The following is a 21,178-nucleotide window of genomic DNA, read 5'->3' on the forward strand; positions in this document are numbered from 1 at the left end:
CTGAAGTTTGCCAATGAACACCTGAATGATTCTGTGAGTGACTGGGAGAAGGTGCTGTGGTCTGATGAGACCAAAATAGAGCTCTTTGGCATTAACTCAACTCGCTGTGTTTGGAGGAAGAAAAATGCTGCCTATGACCCCCAAAACACCGTCCCCACCGTCAAGCATGGGGGTGGAAACATTTTGCTTTGGGGGTGTTTTTCTGCTAAGGGCACAGGACAACTTAATCGCATTAACGGGAAAATGGACGGAGCCATGTATCGTGAAATCCTGAACGACAACCTCCTTCCCTCTGCCAGGAAACTGAAAATGGGTCGTGGATGGGTGTTCCAGCACGACAATGACCCAAAACATACAGCAAAGGCAACAAAGGAGTGGCTCAAGAAGAAGCACATTAAGGTCATGGAGTGGCCTAGTCAGTCTCCGTACCTTAATCCAATAGAAAACCTATGGAGGGAGCTCAAGCTCAGAGTTGCACAGAGACAGCCTCAAAACCTTAGGGATTTAGAGATGATCTGCAAAGAGGAGTGGACCAACATTCCTCCTAAAATGTGTGCAAACTTGGTCATCAATTACAAGAAACGTTTGACCTCTGTGCTTGCAAACAAGGGTTTTTCCACTAAGTATTAAGTCTTTTATTGTTAGAGGGTTCAAAAACGTATTTCACTCAATAAAATGCAAATCAGTTGCTATCTTTTATTTAAGGTTATTTTTTCGATTTTCCTTTTGATGTGCTATCTGCCACTGCTAAAATAAACCTACCATTGAAATGATACTGTCCTGAGACTTCTCATTTCTTTGTCATTGGACAAACTTACAAAATCAGTGAGGGGTCAAATAATTATTTCCTCCACTGTATAAGGTGAAATGACACTGAAGGCTGAAGTGGTTAAATGACCTGAACGTCTCAAGGCAATTTTACATGTTTTATATATTTATTTCCTTTTAGCTTTGGATAGCGTAGAACCTTTTGGGGGTTATTTTTGCTAGTATTACTAAACTATACCATTCTATATTATACTTTAATTAAATGAATGCAATTATTTTAATTATTGTTTGCAAAGGCTTTGGGGCATATTGTGGGGTTTTACTTATGTCTTTGTTCCAATTGACCATCTTTTTCTCTGTTCCTGTCCATTTGGACTCCATGGGATATAAAAACGAATACTCCGAGGGACAGGAATCAAGAATGAAAAAGTTACTAACTCCTTTAAAAACTATCCAGATCTAGAACTTCCCCCTAGAATTAGGTTTTAACATGTCAGGGGTGAAAGCCTGATTGGTCAGCACAGCCTTCTAGCCTAGTTAGTAGGGCAGTACTGTGGAATGTTACAGAGGGCCGAATAAGCTAATTGGATACATCTAATGTCACTCCATAGTTGTTGTTATATGAACCATGCAAGCACAGTACAAGAGTAAACTTTGTATAAATCCCCAAATAATCCAGAGTTCAGCTGTATACTTTTTTTAGTTTCTTTGCCAAAACCATGCTGCGCTAGAGTGATTTATTTATCACTGCATTCTTTCTTTTTTACATCCTTTATGGTTTATCTTGAAAGAATCCCTCAAGAGGCAGAGTGAGAACAGAGGCAGAACAAAGACTTCTAGGTGTGGGACAGAGAGGAAATTAAATTTAGAAAGCTCAACAATACAAACAGCAGACATCCAAGGATCTCTGTACATAAATAGACCAAACAATCTACCTGCACAAGACAAGATCAAAGCAGGAGCTCTCTTGTGGCCAGTGCATTGGCCTAGCGGATAGAAGATGACCTTGCTTGACATTGTCTAGAGATTTTGTGGTTCAAGTCACTTGTTAGCACATAAATTATAAAGCCATAGAACTGTATTACTCTTCCCTGACCTTTCAGAAATTAATAAAAGATCATTCAAGTGTTGGAAGCTGGAATTCAGTCCAGTACTCATCCCTGTCTATGGCAATTTGAAGTCTAAGAAGATGAGTGGAAGTTATTCACAAGGTAAGCACCAGTGGTGCTCACCGCCAGGTCGTGATCACGCTTACGCGTGGATTCATGACCATTTTGACGCATTCCGCCTCGGACACGAAAATCCGTGAATAGATTTTCAACCACAAAAATCTACTTTGGCTTCGCGTGAATGCGGACAGAAATCCGCATTCACGCTCGTGAAACCCGGTGCTGAAGTCGTGGTTTGCGGAAATGCGTCAAACTATGCGGAAGTGACACATTGCAGGCCAATCAGAGTGCCCCAGCCAGGCCCTAGCAACCAATCACAGGAGGGGAGCTATGCCCTCCCCTCCTGAATATAAAGCGGCGGCCATGATGGAAAAGCTCTGTCCTTGTTAGACTGTGGTGCTGAGAGGATTATCTCCAGGCCATTGTTGTTTGAGCAAGTGCATTTATTGTGTTAAAAACAAAGCGTTTTTTTTGCTAACACTGCTCTTATACTGTACACAGTTAGCTAGTCAGTGAGTGATTGCTGTAGTTAGTTGTAGTCAGTGTAGTGTAGTGGGAGTGTGGGAGTCTAGTGATTATTTAACTGTGTGTAGTGCTGTGCAGGCAGGTTCAGTGCTGCAGTGTAGTGGGAGTGGGGATTATCTGTGTGTAGAGTGCAGGCAGGCAGGTTAGTGCAGCTGCAGTGTTCACTTGTATATTCCAGTGACAGTTATACACTTGTACTATTTGCAGGCAGCCAGTCACACCGCCAGCGCCGCCACTCTCTGCCAGCGCTGTTCATTCATTCTGTCAGTGACCTTGTGCCGTGCCCAGTGCCCACTGCTCGCTCGCTGGCATATGAGCATCTCATTACACAGTGTGACATCCTTGTGTGCCCACTGCATCCTTCATTGACCTAGTTGTATATCCAGTGGCCACTGCTGTGCCCACTGCATCCTTCAGTGACCTTGTACTGTGGCCACTGCATTCTTCAGTGACCTAGTTGTATATCCAGTGCCCACTGCTGTGCCCACTGCATCCTTCAGTGACCTTGTACTGTCCCCACTGCATCCTTCAGTGACCTTGTACTGTGCCCACTGCATCCTTCAGTGACCTTGTACTGTGCCCACTGCATCCTTCAGTGACCTAGTTGTATATCCAGTGCCCACTGCTGTGCCCACTGCATCCTTCAGTGACCTTGTACTGTGGCCACTACATCCTTCAGTGACCTTGTACTGTGCCCACTGCATCCTTCAGTGACCTAGTTGTATATCCAGTGCCCACTGCTGTGCCCACTGCATCCTTCAGTGACCTTGTACTGTGCCCACTGCATCCTTCAGTGACCTTGTACTGTGCCCACTGCATCCTTCAGTGACCTTGTACTGTGCCCACTGCATCCTTCAGTGACCTAGTTGTATATCCAGTGCCCACTGCTGTGCCCACTGCATCCTTAAGTGACCTTGTACTGTGGCCACTGCATCCTTCAGTGACCTAGTTGTATATCCAGTGCCCACTGCTGTGCCCACTGCATCCTTCAGTGACCTTGTACTGTGGCCACTGCATCCTTCAGTGACCTTGTACTGTGCCCACTGCATCCTTCAGTGACCTTGTACTGTGCCCACTGCATCCAGTGATTCATTACTAGCAACATGTCTGGCAGGGTTTCGCGGGGTGAGAGGAAAGGGAGTTCAATTGCCTCAGCCACTTCTGGGACTGCTCCACGTCCAGGGAGAGGACGCCCAGCTGTACGTGGTCGTGATGCAGCAGAAAAGGGGGCAGCAAAGCCTGGGCCGAGTCAGCGGACGCCATTGTCCAAATATTTTAAAGTTTCTGGTCCCCGTGTGGTGGTTGAGCAAATGGAACCTGACGTACTCATGGACATCATGACTTCCTCCCAGACCTCTACTCTGAGCACCACTCCAAGCAGTAGCAGCAGCAGCCAACATCCCACGCTTGTTGTGACATCCACCCCAGCACCCACTGGTCAGCAGCCCTCCCAGGATGACAGCGTTCTGTCCCTCAGTCCGGCATCTGGGAACCTGCTGATGCAAGAAGCTCAGGACTTACTGGGGACTGATGTGGCAGAGATTGAGATCGGGCCACAATCACAAGCGTTGTTGAGTTCTGGTGATGAAGAAGAGGGGTCTGTGTCTGGGGATGTAGGGACAGAAGAGGAGGCGGGGGAGTCAGAGGAAGAGCTGGATTATGATGATGCTGCTGATGATGACGACGTTGTGGACCCTAACTATGTGCAGCCTGCTGAGTCCGTGGAAGAATGGTCAGAGCAGGATGACGAGTCACCTCGGCCTAGGCAAGGATATCGCCATATGTCAGGCAGGGGCATCGGCAGCAGTGGGCGTGGAGGAAGTAGACAGGACACTGCTTCAGCCGGCACCACCACCATGCAACCCCCGGCAACTACTACCACACATTGCTCCGCTGCACCCTCTGCTAGTGGGGGCCGCAGTAAATTAAAGTCACCAGTGTGGGATTGCTTTGAGGAATGTACTGATGACAAAAGGTATGCGGTGTGCAGGTTATGCAGCAAAAGATTGAGCCGTGGGAAAAGTCTGAGCAAGATGGGTACCTCATCCCTCCAGGGCCACCTGAGAAGCCGCCACTGCCGCGAGTATGCAGACTTTAAGAGGAAGCAGGCACTGCTGGCAGGGGTTCCTGAGAGCAGAAGGCCCACCAGCGCAGCAGAATCCTCCCTCCCTCAGGGTCGTGAATCCCCCACAGCAGCAGCAGTAGTAGCACGCAAGCGCTCTTCCACCTCGGCTGCTCAGGACACAGACATTGAGGCTGGCAGCCAGTGTTCGTCTCTCTCCTCTGCCTCCCCTGCATCCCAGCATCGTCAGACCCTGCTGAGCGACACCTTTCAGGGTCTGACCAAGCCTCTGCCTCCAAGCCACAGGCGGATCCGCAAACTCAATGGCTTGCTGGCCCGGGCCATGGCATCACAGCTGCTTTCCTACTCCCTGGTGCAGGAGGGGATCGCCATGCGGACGCTGCTCCAATTTGGCATCCCCGAGTGGCAAGTCCCCAGTCGCCACTATTTCAGCAGGAGCGCGATCCCAGCACTCCACAAGTTTGCGGTGGAAAACGTGGCCCGTTCCCTGGACTACTCTGTGGGCAAGCGGGTCCACGTGACCATGGACTCGTGGAGTAGTAGATTTGGGACAGGTCGCTACCTGTCCTTTACGGCCCACTGGGTGACACTGATGGAAGGGAGGGAGGACAAGAGCGCATCAGCCCAGCTAGTGGTGCCACCACGCGGGATCAGGGGGGATGCAGAAGGGTCCTGTCGCGACACTCCCTCAGCACCCGGAAAGCAAGCCCGCCTAGGCAGCAGCAGCGCCAAGCCTCGGCACTGCCAAGCCCTTTTAAAATTGGTGACCCTGGGGAAGGAGAGGCTTACGGCCACCAACGTCCTGGCCACCCTCAGGAAGCAGGAGCAGAGGTGGCTGACCCCCAGAGGCCTGGAAGTGGGGTATGTGGCAGCCGATAACGGGGCCAACCTGGTGGCAGCAGTGCAGCAGGGAAACCTCCAGCACATCCCCTGCTTGGCCCACGTGCTCAATCTTGTGGTGCAGCGCTTCTTGCGCACCTACCAGGGGATGAGCGAGCTGCTGCAGGATGCCCGGGCGGTGGTACGCTTTTTCCGCCTGTCAACCACTGCCTCATCACTCTTGTCCACCTTACAGCAGCACTATGGAAGGCCACAACACTGGATGATCATCGACATGCCAGTTCGCTGGAATTCGACTCTGGCCATGTTGGAGCGGCTGTGTCAGCACAGGCTGGCTCTTAGGGCCTACATGCTAGACCCAAGTGTCCCCAGCAACCAGCAAGTCCCCATGATTACTGCCACTTAGTGGACACTGATGCAGCAAGTATGCCTGGTGCTGAGTCCCTTCCTGGAGGCAACCAAGATGGTCAGTGAGGAGCGGGCCTCTGTGTGCCAGTGGGTGCCCTTGGTTTGTCTACTGGAGCAGGCAATGGACAATTTAATTGAGCGTGGGGATGAAGCCCTGAGGCAGTTGGAAGAACAGGAGCAGATGGCAGCACAGTCCAGCTCAGAGGAGGGCTCACAGCAGGTAGTGGAAGAGTTGGAGGTCCCTAACCTGAATGAGGAGGAGGAGGAGGAGCAGAGTGCAGCAGGCGTTGTACGTGGATGGCGGTTTGAGGAGGACAACGACATGGCACAGGAAGAGGACAGGCATGCGTTATGGGACAATGGCGAGGACGAGGAAGATCTTGCTGGCAGGGCCCACTTGTTTCCCATGGCTGTGCACATGTTGCGCTGCCTTCGCAGGGACCCCCGGGTGATCCAGATGCGTTCAAGGGAGGACATCTGGATTACCTTGATGCTTGATCCCCGTCTGAAGGGGAAGCTGGGAGACTTAATGACGCCATCCACCACCGAGCAACGCACAAGGGAGTTGAAGGAGGCCCTTGTGCGCAGACTACTGGAAGCATTCCCCCAGCCTTCCACCCCCACTGTAACTGCTCTGCCAAGCCAGCAAGAGGTTCCTGCCATTGCCACTAGCAGCACAACAACAACCACCAGCAGCAGCAGCAGCAACTGGCGCCCCGGAGACCTGAAGAGCCTAAGCAAGAGCCTGTATGCAGTGCAGCAGCCCAGAACAGAGGTGCCCGCCACAGCATCAACCACCAACCAGCACAAGCAACGACTGAAAACCATGGTGTCTGACTATATGGGGTCATCCAGCGGGCTCAATGACACCGACAGCCCCGTGGACCCCTTGGAGTACTGGGTCAAGAGACTGGACATCTGGAGCGAGCTTTCCCAGTACGCCCTGGAACTCCTATCCTGCCCTCCTTCCAGTGTCCTCTCAGAGAGATGCTTTAGTGCGGCCGGTGGCGTGGTCACAGAGAAGCGCTCCCGGCTCTCCCACGCCTCTGTGGACAAACTCACCTTCCTGAAAATCAACCAGGCTTGGGTGGAAGGTGAGTTCCTGGCCCCTATTGTCGGACACAGGGGGACATGAAGTGGCTGCTGCATGTGCTGTTGTTAACTATGCCTGCCTTTATAAAGACATTTACTACCTGCCTAGTGCCTACCTTGGTTAATTTTTTGGTGTTATGGTACTACTACCAGTAAGTTGCCATGGTCCTCCTGAGCTGCTGAAACTGACCGCCCACTTTGTCCTCCTGACTCAGTCGCTACTACACTCTGCGTTCACACTGCCCGGGTCGCCGGGTGCATTTAATTTTTTGGCCAGCACTATGACGCTGTGCTACTACTACTGTGCTGCTGCTGCTGAACTGACCGCCCGCTTTGTCCTCCTGACTCAGTCGCTACTACACTCTGCATTCACACTGCCCGGGTCGCCGGGTGCATTTAATTTTTTGGCCAGCACTATGACGCTGTGCTACTACTACTGTGCTGCTGCTGCTGAACTGACCGCCCGCTTTGTCCTCCTGACTCAGTCGCTACTACACTCTGCGTTCACACTGCCCGGGTCGCCGGGTGCATTTAATTTTTTGGCCAGCACTATGACGCTGTGCTACTACTACTGTGCTGCTGCTGCTGAACTGACCGCCCGCTTTGTCCTCCTGACTCAGTCGCTACTACACTCTGCGTTCACACTGCCCGGGTCGCCGGGTGCATTTAATTTTTTGGCCTGCACTATGACGCTGTGCTACTACTACTGTGCTGCTGCTGCTGAACTGACCGCCCGCTTTGTCCTCCTGACTCAGTCGCTACTACACTCTGCGTTCACACTGCCCGGGTCGCCGGGTGCATTTAATTTTTTGGCCAGCAGCACTATGACGCTGTGCTACTACTACTGTGCTGCTGCTGCTGAACTGACCGCCCGCTTTGTCCTCCTGACTCAGTCGCTACTACACTCTGCGTTCACACTGCCCGGGTCGCCGGGTGCATTTAATTTTTTGGCCAGCACTATGATGCTGTGCTGCTACTACTACCACCAGTATGTTGCCGTGGTCCTTCTGTGCTGCTGAACTGACCGCCCGCATAGTCCTTCTCCTGACTCAGTCGCTACCACCACTGCACTCTGCGTTCACACTGCCCGTGTCCACTGACAACTCTGCTGCGATGTCATTGCTAATTGCTGCAAAAAAAACAAAAAAAAAAATTACAAAAACCTCTCTGGAGCCTTTTTGCCGTCAGCCACTCATCCTCCTCCAGCGGTACCTTCGCCGCCAAGTGCCATTGGAACTCGCCTTCACCTCTTTGACTGCTTAACGCGTATATCCCTTTTTAAAACCACTTATTACCAATTAATAGCCCCATTTAAAGTGTTGATTTCACTTTAACATCCATTTTCTCTAGAAAAAAAATTTTGGGGGGAATTTTTTATGTTGAAGTTATGTTGCCCCTTATCACCTCGATAATCCATGCTATTTGGGGGACTGTAGCATGTATGGGGGCTTTGTTATTAACGTTAAAAGAAAATCCGCCTCCGGGCGTGAATCCGCGCGTGATTACGCCATTCACGGGAAAAAATCCGCGTGGTTGCGTGGACGCGGACGAAAATCCGCATGCGGCGGGGCCGAATGCGGATTTTTTTTTGCAACCACGCGGATTTCCGAATTCGTGGATGAGGCACATCCGAGCATCTCTGGTAAGCACTTTAAAAGGACACTTTACAGTATGCCCAATAGTATCTAAAGGTATACTTAAAAAAAAAAAAAAAAATACAATTTAGAAGTTGAACCAAATGCAGGGAATATGTCAGAAAACAAAAATAAAAAACAACATAGAATAAAAATACAATTTAGAATTTAAAACAAACTCAAGGAATACAACTAAATATTTAATCCAATAGTTTAATACGTGACGTGCCTAATTGCTTTTTTGTTTAAAACTTCTGCAAGCTGTAAATCCTGTTTTTTTGGCGGCTAGTTCCCAGTGCTCAGCTGCGTTGCAGGAGAATCCTTTATGTCAACTCCCACTACCCATACAATTCTATGATCTTGCTCACAGTACTGCGTTGTAACTGATCACATTATTCTAACTCACTGCATGCAGGCTTTGTATTAAAGTCTAAGTTCAGTCTCCATTGCAGTTCACACTCATTACAATGCCTGCGTTATGCAACTGGCCACTGTGAACTTAAACTCGTGGATGTGAATGAAATCTGGTGAATGTGTTGATGCTCTCACCTTGCAGGCAGCACTGGATCCCGAATTTGAATCCCAGCCAGGGCACTATCTACACAGTTTGTATGTTCTCCACATGTCTGTGTGGGTTACCTCTGGGCACTCAGATTTTCCCCCACATTTCAAAATCATACACATAAGTTAATTGGCTCCCCCCTAAATTGTCCCTAGACTATGGTAGGGATTAGATTGTGAGCCCCTTTGAAAGACAGTTAAGTGACAAGTCTATGTACTCTGTGCAACGCTGCGGAAGATGTCGGCACTATATACAGTAAACACTAAATAATAATAATGCTTGACAGCAGTCTCTTTGGTCGTAGTTACTGCACAGCACAACTTGTGTTCTATACAAAATGTGCACATAACTTGTAGAACGCATGTTCACAATGTGCAGCATGTAGCCAACTGCTAGTTGCAATGCCCATCACCTAGTTTGTGTGAATGCTGGTCAACACAACATGCAAGAATACTCAGAAGCAGGATAGAGACAGATAGGGTGACAGCGGCTACTTGCACAGTAGAGGGAAAATCCAGACCTGATGCTGGAGAAGGTAATATGTTCCACCATTAATCACCACTCCCCCATCTTCATTGTGGGAGGGGGGAGGCTGGGGAAATATCATGGTGGTCACACTTGTTATTGGGGAGGAGGAAAGTAGAAGTCGGACATAGGCCTCAATTCACTAAGCTTATCTCCTGTCTTTCATAACGTTTCTAGAGTTATCTCCATGGTGATGAGGCATGTCGTATTCAGGAAACATTTTACCTCAGGCAAACTTAAAGTTAACTCTTCAATCCTTAAAATAACGCTAGAATTCTAAAGTTAAAGACAGGCTGTTAATTAACTGCATGTGAAAATATCTACAGAGGAGGTAACTAAACTACAGAGGAGGTAACTAAAGGTGGCCCATACACTCGTTAGATTAGCAGCAGATAGATCATCAGATAGATTTCTGATCTATCTGATGTGTTTAGGAACATTTTTTACTAGGAACAGATTTCCAATAGATTTCAGTATGAAATCTATTGAAAATCGATCTGATGGCATTTTTTTTGCCATCAGATTTCCATAAGGTCCAATGCAAACTGATAAGCCATCTCAACAGATTGACCTAGATTTTCCAGCATGTCAGATCGATTGAAATCGATCGAAATCATCCGCAAATCCATCTATCAATTGTCCGCTAATCGGCTCAGTGTATGGGCCCCTTTAACTACAGAGGAGGTAACTTAAAAAGATAATCTGTACTCTAAAATTCTTACAATAAAAAGCATATTATTCTATTCATTATGTTCTCCTGGGTCCCTCTGTACTATTTCTGCCACTCCCTGCTGCAATCCTGGCTTGTAATTGCCAGTTTTAGGCAGTGTTTACAAACAAAAGACATGGCTGCTAACAGCATGTGATAGGGTGAGAGGAGCTCAGTCTGTGACTCACACAGAGCCTGCAGGGGCCTGGCGAGGGTGTGTATAGCTTCTATCCTATCACAAGCAGTGCAGCACATTCCAGCCTGAGTGCCTGAGCCTGACACAGCAGTCAGAGAAAAGAAGATTACATTATATAACAGAGATAATACAGCCACTGTGCAACTATGAAAGGCTGCAGTAAGACAGACTACATTAGAACACGTATAAGAACTTATAGGATAGAAGAAATAAGGCTGAAAATTTTGTTACAGAGTCTCTTTAAGGAATGAAGAGATAAGATAACTCTCTCACTGTGCAGTGGTAAGTTTTCTCTTGCCTTATTATCTCCAGCATGATCTTAGTGAATTGAGGCCATAGTGGCCAGAATGCTACAGGAGGAGAAATGTGACAGGCTATACTCTTATTATAGAGGGATAGTAGTATATATTAAAAAAAAAAGGCTCTCACAAGTATGTCTCAAAGAATCGATTATTATTTATTATTAATGGACGTATCCAAAATTACAAAAAAGACACACTGGAGGGCGCTGCCCAAAGAGGACTGTTGGGTTAATAGCGATGCCAGTAACCCTGTACAGTGTAAACTGCCTCCTGCTGCAACCACCTAGGGTGGGATACTCCCCTATCCCCACCTAAAGAAAAGCAAATATGAATGTAGTCAGGGGTGCGCTGGACATAAGTTAATGCACAATTGCTGTTCTAATTACAGACTTTTTATTGTGAATATTATCACCAAGTGCCATAAATCTCAGCCATATACACTCTCATGCATTCATCCTTTCGTACAGAGAGCAAGCTGGTTCTCTTTTAGAAAAAAAAACCTCAACAATTGTGAGTTTCAAAAATGCCACAACTGTCGCATAAATGACAGAGTGTTAAAATATAAAAATTACAACGTAGTGTATTCTCTTAAAAATGAGCTAGTATGCCTGAATTTTCTATATATTCCTAGGGATACCGCACAATTCCCGTACAAAATGTGGGTCCTGAAACGGAAAATGTATGTCCCAAGTGGTATAGACTCTAACTGTATAATAGCAGTCACTGGCCGTTATGCATAAGATGCCTTGATAATTCTCACCGCTCCTGCGGCTAGCAGTTTACCGCTTCAGCGGTGTTGCCCGCCGAGTGATTGAAGCGGCTCCCCGCATCACTGAAGAAGATCCCTGGAGAATACTAGGACTATCCCATCTGGGAAACTCTGGGATATGTTGGAGGAACTATCGCAGGAGCGGTGAGAATTATCAAGGCATCTTATGCATAACGGCCAGTGACTGCTATTATACAGTTAGAGTCTATACCACTTGGGACATACATTTTCCGTTTCAGGACCCACATTTTGTACGGGAATTGTGCGGTATCCCTAGGAATATATAGAAAATTCAGGCATACTTGCTCATTTTTAAGAGAATACACTACGTTGTAATTTTTATATTTTAACATTCTGTCATTTATGCGACAGTTGTGGCATTTTTGAAACTCACAATTGTTGAGGTTTTTATTTCTAAAAGAGAACCAGCTTGCTCTCTGTACGAAAGGATGTATCCAAAATTACGTCTAAAATAATTTTACAACACGTATTAACAATTTACTGTATGGTGAACGGGTAACAAAAATATGGGTAGTGCTGATAAGAAGCAATTATACAATGTTATTAATGACATGACAATTACACCCAACACACAATAAATCACTAGTCAATTCATATCAGTACTGAATAAAAAAAACCTCTGAAACAATTCACAAGAGGTAAAAGTGCTAAGTGCAATTTATACAGATAGTATTTCAAAGTAGTTAGGGGCGGGTTAAGTATCAGAGTAGAGCGGGTTCTGTGTGAGAGTCAGTTGATGTCAGTTGGGTTTAGCTATAGTAAAATGTTGGTAGTTAAAGAGAACCTGAACTGAAATTAAAAAGCAAAATAACCATACACAGGTCAAACTTACCTCCTGTACAGTCTTCTCCTCAATCTCTTTCTCCTCTCCTGCATCCCATTTGTCCACTGTGATCAATGGAATTCTCCGTCCTCCATTTTAAAAATGGCCATTACACCATAACAGCTTCCTGGTCAGCACACTGTTAAACTGTAATATTGCCCACTTGAGCCATAGGGAAACATGGACATTACCTTGCACATTCAGTTGTAACTAACAGCTGCTGATATATAACTGACAGCAACTGGTATATTTCAGTTCTGACAAAATATTGTCAGAACTGGAAGGGATCACTGTATGAAGAAAATGTCATAACTGTAAGGTACATCACCACACCAGTCTCGATTATATTGCAGCGCACATTTATTGTGCAGTAATCCACATATTATCCGACAATTGTTTTGGGGGCCAAACAGGGTCCCCCTTTCTCAAGGCATGTGGCGTAACACAGTTACATACAATCAAATCCTATATATACCAAACAAACATTCTCAAAACCCAACACCACACCCCTCCAATAGTGACATCATAATTAGCAAGGTACTCCCCAGACAGATGTAAACAAAACTAAAGTCCACAGTTGTACGCTCAATCAACGTACTGTACATGATAAATTACGTTCTCCACATGCTTAATCCATATTATGTCAATTGCATATAGACTTACAGCGATTTCAAAGATTGGCACTCACTACGTGCAGCCTAGCGATTGCTCACCGCTAAAAACTAAAAAAAAACATTAAGTATTGACTGGCAGCTGTAAAGCTCCGTGGGATACGTCCTATTGGTGAATGGATCTGAGCCCGTACGGGTCCGTGCGGCGTTGTCATTAATGTGTGGGCGTGCCTGTGACGCTTCACATTCCAATTGGTTACATTCCGTGTCTTCCAACACAGAAGTCCAGGTGACGTTGCCATGGAAGCGGCAGCGTCATTAAGACGCTTCGCCTTCCTATTGGTTGGCTCCAGGCTCTATCCTCCCTGGCTTCATTATACCAGTAGGAGGTACCAGGCAGTCGGGACGGCCCAATTAAGTAACGTAAATGTCATCATGGCAACGTATGCCGCCACTGTCGTCCGCAATTGTGAAAAAAGGTCGCTATAGCTCTAGCATCCTAATAAAAATAGTGGATATAGCGGTGGAGGCACATGTGACGCTATGTCCCCACCTTGTTTAAATTCACATGGAAGCAGAAGCACGAAGGCCCATGCAAATTACTTGGAGCAATCAGCAAGCATCAGGCATACATGTAAGATGAAATTGTGGGACTCACCAATCCGGGGTCGCTGCAACTGCATACGCTGACTTATCCATGGCAATTGGTCTGTGGGAATAAAGATTAGTGACCGTTAAAATCAATTAATAAAAACTCACAAACGCCCGCATTCGGGCATATGACATCTTGGAAAATGGGAGCAATAAAAAAGTGAACAAAGGTGTTCTATTTGTACAGACATTTAACAACAGCTCAGGCCTGGTCAAGAAGGCTACGCTTAAAAATCTTGACATTTTGCAGTCTGACCAATCATTGGTACAGATTGCAAAAGAACGCCCAATGTTTGCATACAAGTCAAATGCCAATTTACGCAGCCTGTTAGTACAAGCAGACCCCCAAACAAAATATAAGAAGGATTTTATTTTTCCCACAAAGACTGGTTGCTATAGGTGCTTTAACTGTAAAGTGTGTGACCATTTGATGACAGGCACACATGTGCAATATCCTAACAGTAGAAAAAAATCATAAAATCAAGGGTTATTTCAACTGCAACACTGATCACGTGATATACATGTTAAAATGCCCATGCAGCTTGGCTTACGTGGGTAAAACCACGTCACCCTTCAAAAAGAGGTTTCAGCAACATCGTTGCAACATCAATGCAGCCTGGTCGGCCAAATTAAAAAGAAAGGAACTTGACCACACTAAATCGGTAGCGGTTCATTTCTTTGAAAACAATCATAGCGCTTATCAATTTCGAGCGGTTATCATAGAACATGTTGCAAAACCCAATAGGGGAGGAGACTGGGATAAAAAATTAACTGAAAGAGAAGAATATTGGATCTTTACAATAGACACTGTACACCCCAAGGGACTCAATCAGAATAACCCCTTTACCTGCTTTATTAAAGATTGACACAATATGGATTGTATTTAGCATAATATACAATATGTATTTATGCTGTTTTTATTAATTGATTTTAACTGTCACTAATCTTTATTCCCACAGACCAATTGCCATGGATAAGTCAGCATATGCAGTTGCAGCGACCCCGGATTGGTGAGTCCCACAATTTCATCTTACATGTATGCCTGATGCTTGCTGATCGCTCCATGTAATTTGCATGGGCGTTCGTGCTTCAGTTTCCATGTGAATTTAAACAAGGTGGGGACATAGCGTTGCATGTGCCTCCACCGCTATGTCCACTATTTTTATTAGGATGCTAGAGCTATAGCGGCCGTTTTTCACAATTGCGGACGACAATGGCGGCATACGTTGCCATGACGACGTTTACGGTACTTAATTGGGCCGTCCCGACTGCCTGGTACCTTCTACTGGTATAATGAAGCCAGGGAGGATAGAGCCTGGAGCCAACCAATAGGTAGGCAAAGCGTCTTAATGACGCTGCCGCTTCCATGGCAACGTCACACGGACTTCTGTGTTGGAAGACACGGAATTTAACCAATAAGAATGTGAAGCGTCATAGGCACGCCCACACATTAACGGCAACGCCGCACGGACCCGTACGGGCTCAGATCCATTCACCAATAGGACGGATTCCACGGAGCTTTACAGCTGCCAGTCAATACTTAATGGTTTTTTGAGTTTTAAGCGGTAAGCAATCGTTAGGCTGCACGTAGTGAGTGCCAATCTTTGAGATCGCTGTAAGTCTATATGCAATTGACATAATATGGATTAAGCACATGGAGAATGTAATTTATCATGTACAGTACGTTGATTGAGCGTACAACTGTGGACTTTAGTTTTGTTTACATCTGTCTGGGGAGTAACTTGCTAATTATGATGTCACTATTGGAGAGGCGTGGTGTTGGGTTTTGAGAATGTTTGTTTGGTATATAAAAGATTTGATTGTATGTAACTGTGTTATGCCACATGCCTTGAGAAAGGGGGACCCTGTGTGGCCCCTGAAACAATTGTCGGATAATATGTGGATTACTGCACAATAAATGTGCGCTGCAATATAATCGAGACTGGTGTGCTGATGTACCTTACAGTTATATGACAATATTAAGTAGCTTTGCCTAGCTACTAACGTCAAGCACCCAGAACAAGTAGGTGTGCCAGCTTCATCTTTTCACTGTGTAAGGGCCCTTTCACACTAGAGGGCTTTTTCGGCGTTTTAACGCCACGGCCAAAGTGAGCGTTTTCCAAGGTAAAATGAAAGTCCATAGACTTTCATTTCACCTTTCACATCTAACGCCGCGTTTTGGAGCGTTGCGTTTCAACGCTCCCAGGCGCTTTTTCTGGGCCTACCGTGGCGTTTCTTATTACAATTGATAGTGATGTATTGGCGTTAAAACGCCTTGAAAACGCCTTGAAAACGCCTGCAGCCAAAACGCAGCGTTTTAGCCTTTTACCGCTGCCTGTAGTGTGAAAGAGCCCTAAGAAGAAAATGGTGAGCTTCTGAGAGGAACTGTCGGTGAGGTAAGTATGTAATATTCATTTGCAGCTACGTCATGTGTTTATTTTAAATAATTTCAGGTTCCCTTTAATACCCATATTTTTGGATCCTTCTTTACACTAAATAGTAGAATATTGGTATATTTACCTATATTATACTATCGGCTTTCCTGGGTGCCCAATTTTCCAGGCACCCTTTATTACGTATGCCTAGTCACAGGTTGGCTGCAGCTGCACAAATTGAAGGTGCTTGAAAGCACTAAAGTTGCTGACCTGCAGGCTCATGGAGGATCAAACAACATGAACAATTACACAACAAATATTAATCATTTCTCGATCCATTTGACATTTTTTAACTTCTCAGTTTGAAATGTCTTGATTTCCCCCCCCCCCCCCCCCCATTATCTTTTGGTAAGCTTCCTCTTTGAAGTATACCTGAGATGTAAAACAAACACATTTATAATTACCTGGGGATTCCTACAGCTCATTATATTAAAAAATGTGGTAATGGTAAAAATATGGTGGGGCATATGTGCCAGAAAGTTATTTATATATAATTAAAGAAATAACACACTAGGCTATATAGTATCCAAAAAACGGGTCATAGCACATGTGACCCTGGAGCAGTCCTACCCGTTACAGTGGGATATAGGATCCAGTTGACAATCAGCTGAGCAGTGCAGGATAAAACCTGGTGCAGAAACAACTGGTCACCATGCAGAGATAGATGGTAAGGCGTGTTGGTGGAATGTAGCAGGTCCAAGCAGTGGCGGAACGATCCTTATGACCGGGTGGCATGTGTGGCTTGGATAGATGGCCCTTTCACAGACCTGCTTCCTACAGCTCCCTGTGGGCCATGGGCTCCTTCACCATCTTCCCATGCCATTTTGTTCCTCCACCGTCCAATCTGGTTATGTCCCGGACTAGGCTAATCACACTCTACTGCGAATCTTGGTCTGTGCATTTTGCACAATTTACAGTTACAGGCCTTATGCTGGGAATACACGGTTCGTCTCTGCCGTGTGTTTCTGCTCTCGATCGTTTTTGCGTCTCGATTCAGCTCTTGATTCTCTTATCTTTCTCTCATTTTTCTTATCTTTTTTCATTCACTTCTATCAGAAAACGAGTGGCCAAAGAATCGAAAGTGAGATCGGACAACTCGGAAATTATCTATCGAACCAGCGTATAAGCTTAAAAACGGACCGTGTATTCCCAGCATAAACTAACTGCGCAGGTGCACAATGCTCCCGGCACGGTAAAGCGACCAAGGATGCACATGGCCAGGGCCACGCATGCACTGGGGAGCACAACTACCGGGACAGCGGAGGAATCAAACAGCCCAAGAGGATGGTGATGGAGCCCATGGCCTACTTTGGACTGGATGAAGCACCAATGCTTATTTCATCTAAGTTTTTCTTTAAGGTACATATTTAATACAGAACAGAAGCAACTACTTTACAGTTTGGTACTTATGCAAAGGCAGCTCCTCAATGTTACTAATTAATAGCTGTTATTGCAACAAGTATTCTAAATCACCCCTTCACACATTACAAGGACTAGTGACTTATAATGGCAGAGGTGGAGACCTCACACAATATATGTGGCCTCTGGAGCCATGGAGAAATGTCCACTCAGTATTACAGTAATAATACATCCAGTATGAAGTGACTTGGCCTTTAATTTGTAAGACTAGTAGTCCATATGACCTTTGCCATTACCTTTATGAGTGATTCACTAATGCACTTTCTTTCTACAGCTTATATATACACCATCATAGGAACCAGATCAGCAATTTTCCCACTCTGTGATTATAAAAATGAACTCCCTCATTCAGTGATAATTGGCATCATCCAAGGCGCATTCAAATAACAGACAGCCATGTTCCACCACAATTATGTTGAATTCCCCTGGGACAACCTCCTTCTAGAAGATACATATATACAGTATTCTGACTGCTAACCACTATGATTTCCTCAGCTTTACAGCCACAGAACAGCATGATGGACGACGCCAAATGTAATTCTCATCTGTAAAACAGTTACAAGTATTTATGAGTGCTGTAAATTGGAGGAATTGGTCCTGCAACTTCTACCTCATTAGTGTTAATTAATGAATAAATCAGAATGGCACAAAAAAAAAAGAAATGTATGCTGATGAAGTTCCTCTCTGGTTAAGATATCAAGTCTCAAGTTCTGTTAGGAGTAACACATTTTTTTTAAGTGTACCAGAGGCAATATGTGACATGATGAGATCAAAATGTGTATGTACAGTAGAAAACAATAATCCCTTCCTGACCACCTACTCGCGATCAGCGTCGGGAAGGTGGCTCCACAGGGCCACCTAACGCCAATCGGCGTCAAGTTCTGGGGTAGAGATTAGCGGGGATTGCCCATCCCTGCTGAACAACTTGCAGTTGCCAGCTGCAATCGCGGCTGGCAGGCTGTAGAATAAAACCCAAAAAGCTGCAAATACTTGAAGAGTGCTGCGATCCAGTGCAGTGCTTTCACTGAGTTGTCCCCAGGAGAGGCTCACAAATAGATCGCTCTCATAGGCTGATGCCTATGAGAGACAATCACACTCGGGGGGAGGGTGGGAGAAAAAATAAAAACATTTTTATTGAAAACAACATTTAAATTAATAAAAAAAAATGTTGCAGCAGCAATCAGATGCCACCAACAGAAAGCTCTGTTGGTAACAAGAAAAGGGGGCAAGATTCATTTGTGTGCCAAGTTGTATGGTCGTGCAGCACACTGTTAAAGCTGCAGTGTACTTAATCGTAAAAAAAATGGCCTGGTCACTAGGAGGGTGTAAGCCTGCGGTCCTCAAGCGGTTAATAACCAGGATGTTTTACTTGAAAAAAAATCTTAGTTTCAGCCCCCAATAAAGACAATACATCACATCAGGTGCACAAAATGACACCTCTTCAGCTACCCAAGTTGAAAGTAAGACAGCTCTATTGTTATTCCGGTCCTCTAATCCGCTTGTACATATGTATGCTTGCCACTCAATGCCCGCATTTATCACTTCTGCATGCGTAGTATTACTATGCAAGGCGGAAGTAATGCGTGGATGGAACAGAAGGGGATTTATGAAACACTGAGCCGTCTCGTAGACGGCTTCGTCTTTCATATGGGGACTTAGATCAATGAATGGGAACTGGGTTCCCATTCACTGACCTCCAGACTAACGGAATTAAGTGGTTAAACATAACTAGGCAGAGTTACCCGGCTTCTGTGCTGGCTGGTCTGGCTTGCTGCCAGTCCCCCCATAGCATTCCCTGATCCTGTGTGTACCCCCTCCCACTGGCCTCCCATTGGGGCACCGCAACTCCCAGCATGCCCCCACAGAAGAACCACAGATCCCTGTATGCCCCCCTAAAGGTATCGCAGCACCCAGCATGGAACTACAGCACCCAGCATACCCCCCATAGATGCACCACATCTCCCTGCATGCCCCCCTAAAGGCATCACAGCACTTAGCATGGAACTACAGCACCCAGCATACCCCCCATAGATGCACCACATCTCCCTGCATGCCCCCATAAAGGCATCACAGCATCTAGCATGGCATCAAAGAACCCAATATGCTCACATATAGGCTCTATAGCACCCAGCATACCACCCATTGCTGTGTGCTGTGGTGCCAAGCTGGATGCTATGGGGTCTCTGTGGTGCATGCTGAATGCTGTTATGCCATGCTGGGTGCTGTGGTGTCATGCTGGGAGCTGTGTAATGCCATGCTGGGTGCTGTGGTGCCTCTGTGGGGCATGCTGGGTACTGTGTGGTGCCATGCTGGATGCTGTGGTGGCTCTACTCTGCCTGGGGACATACAGGCCCCACCAGAATAGACATGTGCCACTAATCTTTGGGGCTAGCAATGCCCCTGCTGGCCAGCATCTTCCTATAAATCTGTAAAATGAGTTAATGATCATATTCTGGGTACCGGATGGTGCTGATGAGGGTCTTTCTGCATGACGGTGGCTCTAGGGCATCAGTGATGATATATTTTCATTGAGATAGCTATTCTGATAATCACTCGCTCTCCAGCTATGGAACTCTATCAAGTTTTTTAAATAGCATTTGATAAATCGCCCCAGGGCTTTGTATTGAGAAAGACAGAATATTTATCAAACACGCTCAGCAAAGAAAGTGCTTCAGCAATGTTCCATTTAATGCTAATGTGATGTGAATATAATTTAATGAGCATCTATATACATGTCACTACTCTTTATGTCTTCATGTATACATAAAATGAGTGGGAGAGTGTGGGATAATTAACTGCACCATCAGATACATTATAAATGCGGGCGTTGAGTGGCAAGCATACATATGTACAAGCGGATTAGAGGACCGGAATAACAATAGAGCTGTCTTACTTTCAACTTGGGTAGCTGAAGAGGTGTCATTTTGTGCACCTGATATATTGGCTTTAATGGGGGTTGAAACTAAGATTTTTTTTTTATTCTTTTTTGCTGTGCAAATGAATTCTGGAAAAGTTTGCAAAGTTAAGCAGAAACTTTTCCTGGAATAGCCAAGAACGTGTTGACTGCAGTGAAGGCATACGGATGACACATCAGTCTCCTGCTCTACACCAACCACTTATCAACAAGTCCTGGCCTATTGTCAAAAGGAAGCAATCATTAAAAATGAAAACTAAGAGGGATATGGAGGCAGACATATTTATTTCCTTTTAAACAACGCAGATTGCCCGGCTGTCCTACTGACCCTCTGTTTCCATTTCCAATACTCTTAGCCATAGAGCTTGAACAAGGAGGCAGATCAGGTGTTTCTGACTGAAGTCCGACTAGATTAGCAACATGAATGTTTCAGGTGTGTGATTCAGACACTGCTACAGAGATCAGCAGTAGGAATAGCCGGAAATGACAATTTCAAATTCCAATTTCCGTCAATGCAGCTTACTAATTCCGTAGGTTTCCAATTTTTGGGTGAGGCATTTTTTGTATTTTATGATTGGGCAAAAAACTTCAGAGTTGACTTGGAAGTATTGGGAATACCTGAGTTTTATGACTGGTCAAAAATTACCGCTGCAATCCGATTTTCGCTGAAAAATTCTGTATTGTCTGATTGGTCTAATGCTTCAGAGTTCTGTGATTTAACT

At 45.7% G+C, this 21,178-nt stretch overlaps 1 long non-coding RNA gene across 1 annotated transcript in view; it reads left to right on the plus strand.

The window, feature by feature from the left end:
• The window catches only part of LOC137539036 (uncharacterized), a 33,139-nt gene extending 14,992 nt beyond the window's left edge, over window positions 1–18,147 (plus strand). Inside the window, exons 2-3 of the long non-coding RNA XR_011024919.1 lie at window positions 14,648–14,698; window positions 17,817–18,147. This is a non-coding gene — a long non-coding RNA (uncharacterized lncRNA). The remainder of the gene's footprint in view (window positions 1–14,647; window positions 14,699–17,816) is intronic.
• The last annotated feature ends 3,031 nt before the right edge of the window (window positions 18,148–21,178 follow it).

The sequence above is a fragment of the Hyperolius riggenbachi genome, chromosome 11 (genome assembly GCF_040937935.1).
Source record: "Hyperolius riggenbachi isolate aHypRig1 chromosome 11, aHypRig1.pri, whole genome shotgun sequence".
NCBI lineage: Eukaryota > Metazoa > Chordata > Amphibia > Anura > Hyperoliidae > Hyperolius > Hyperolius riggenbachi.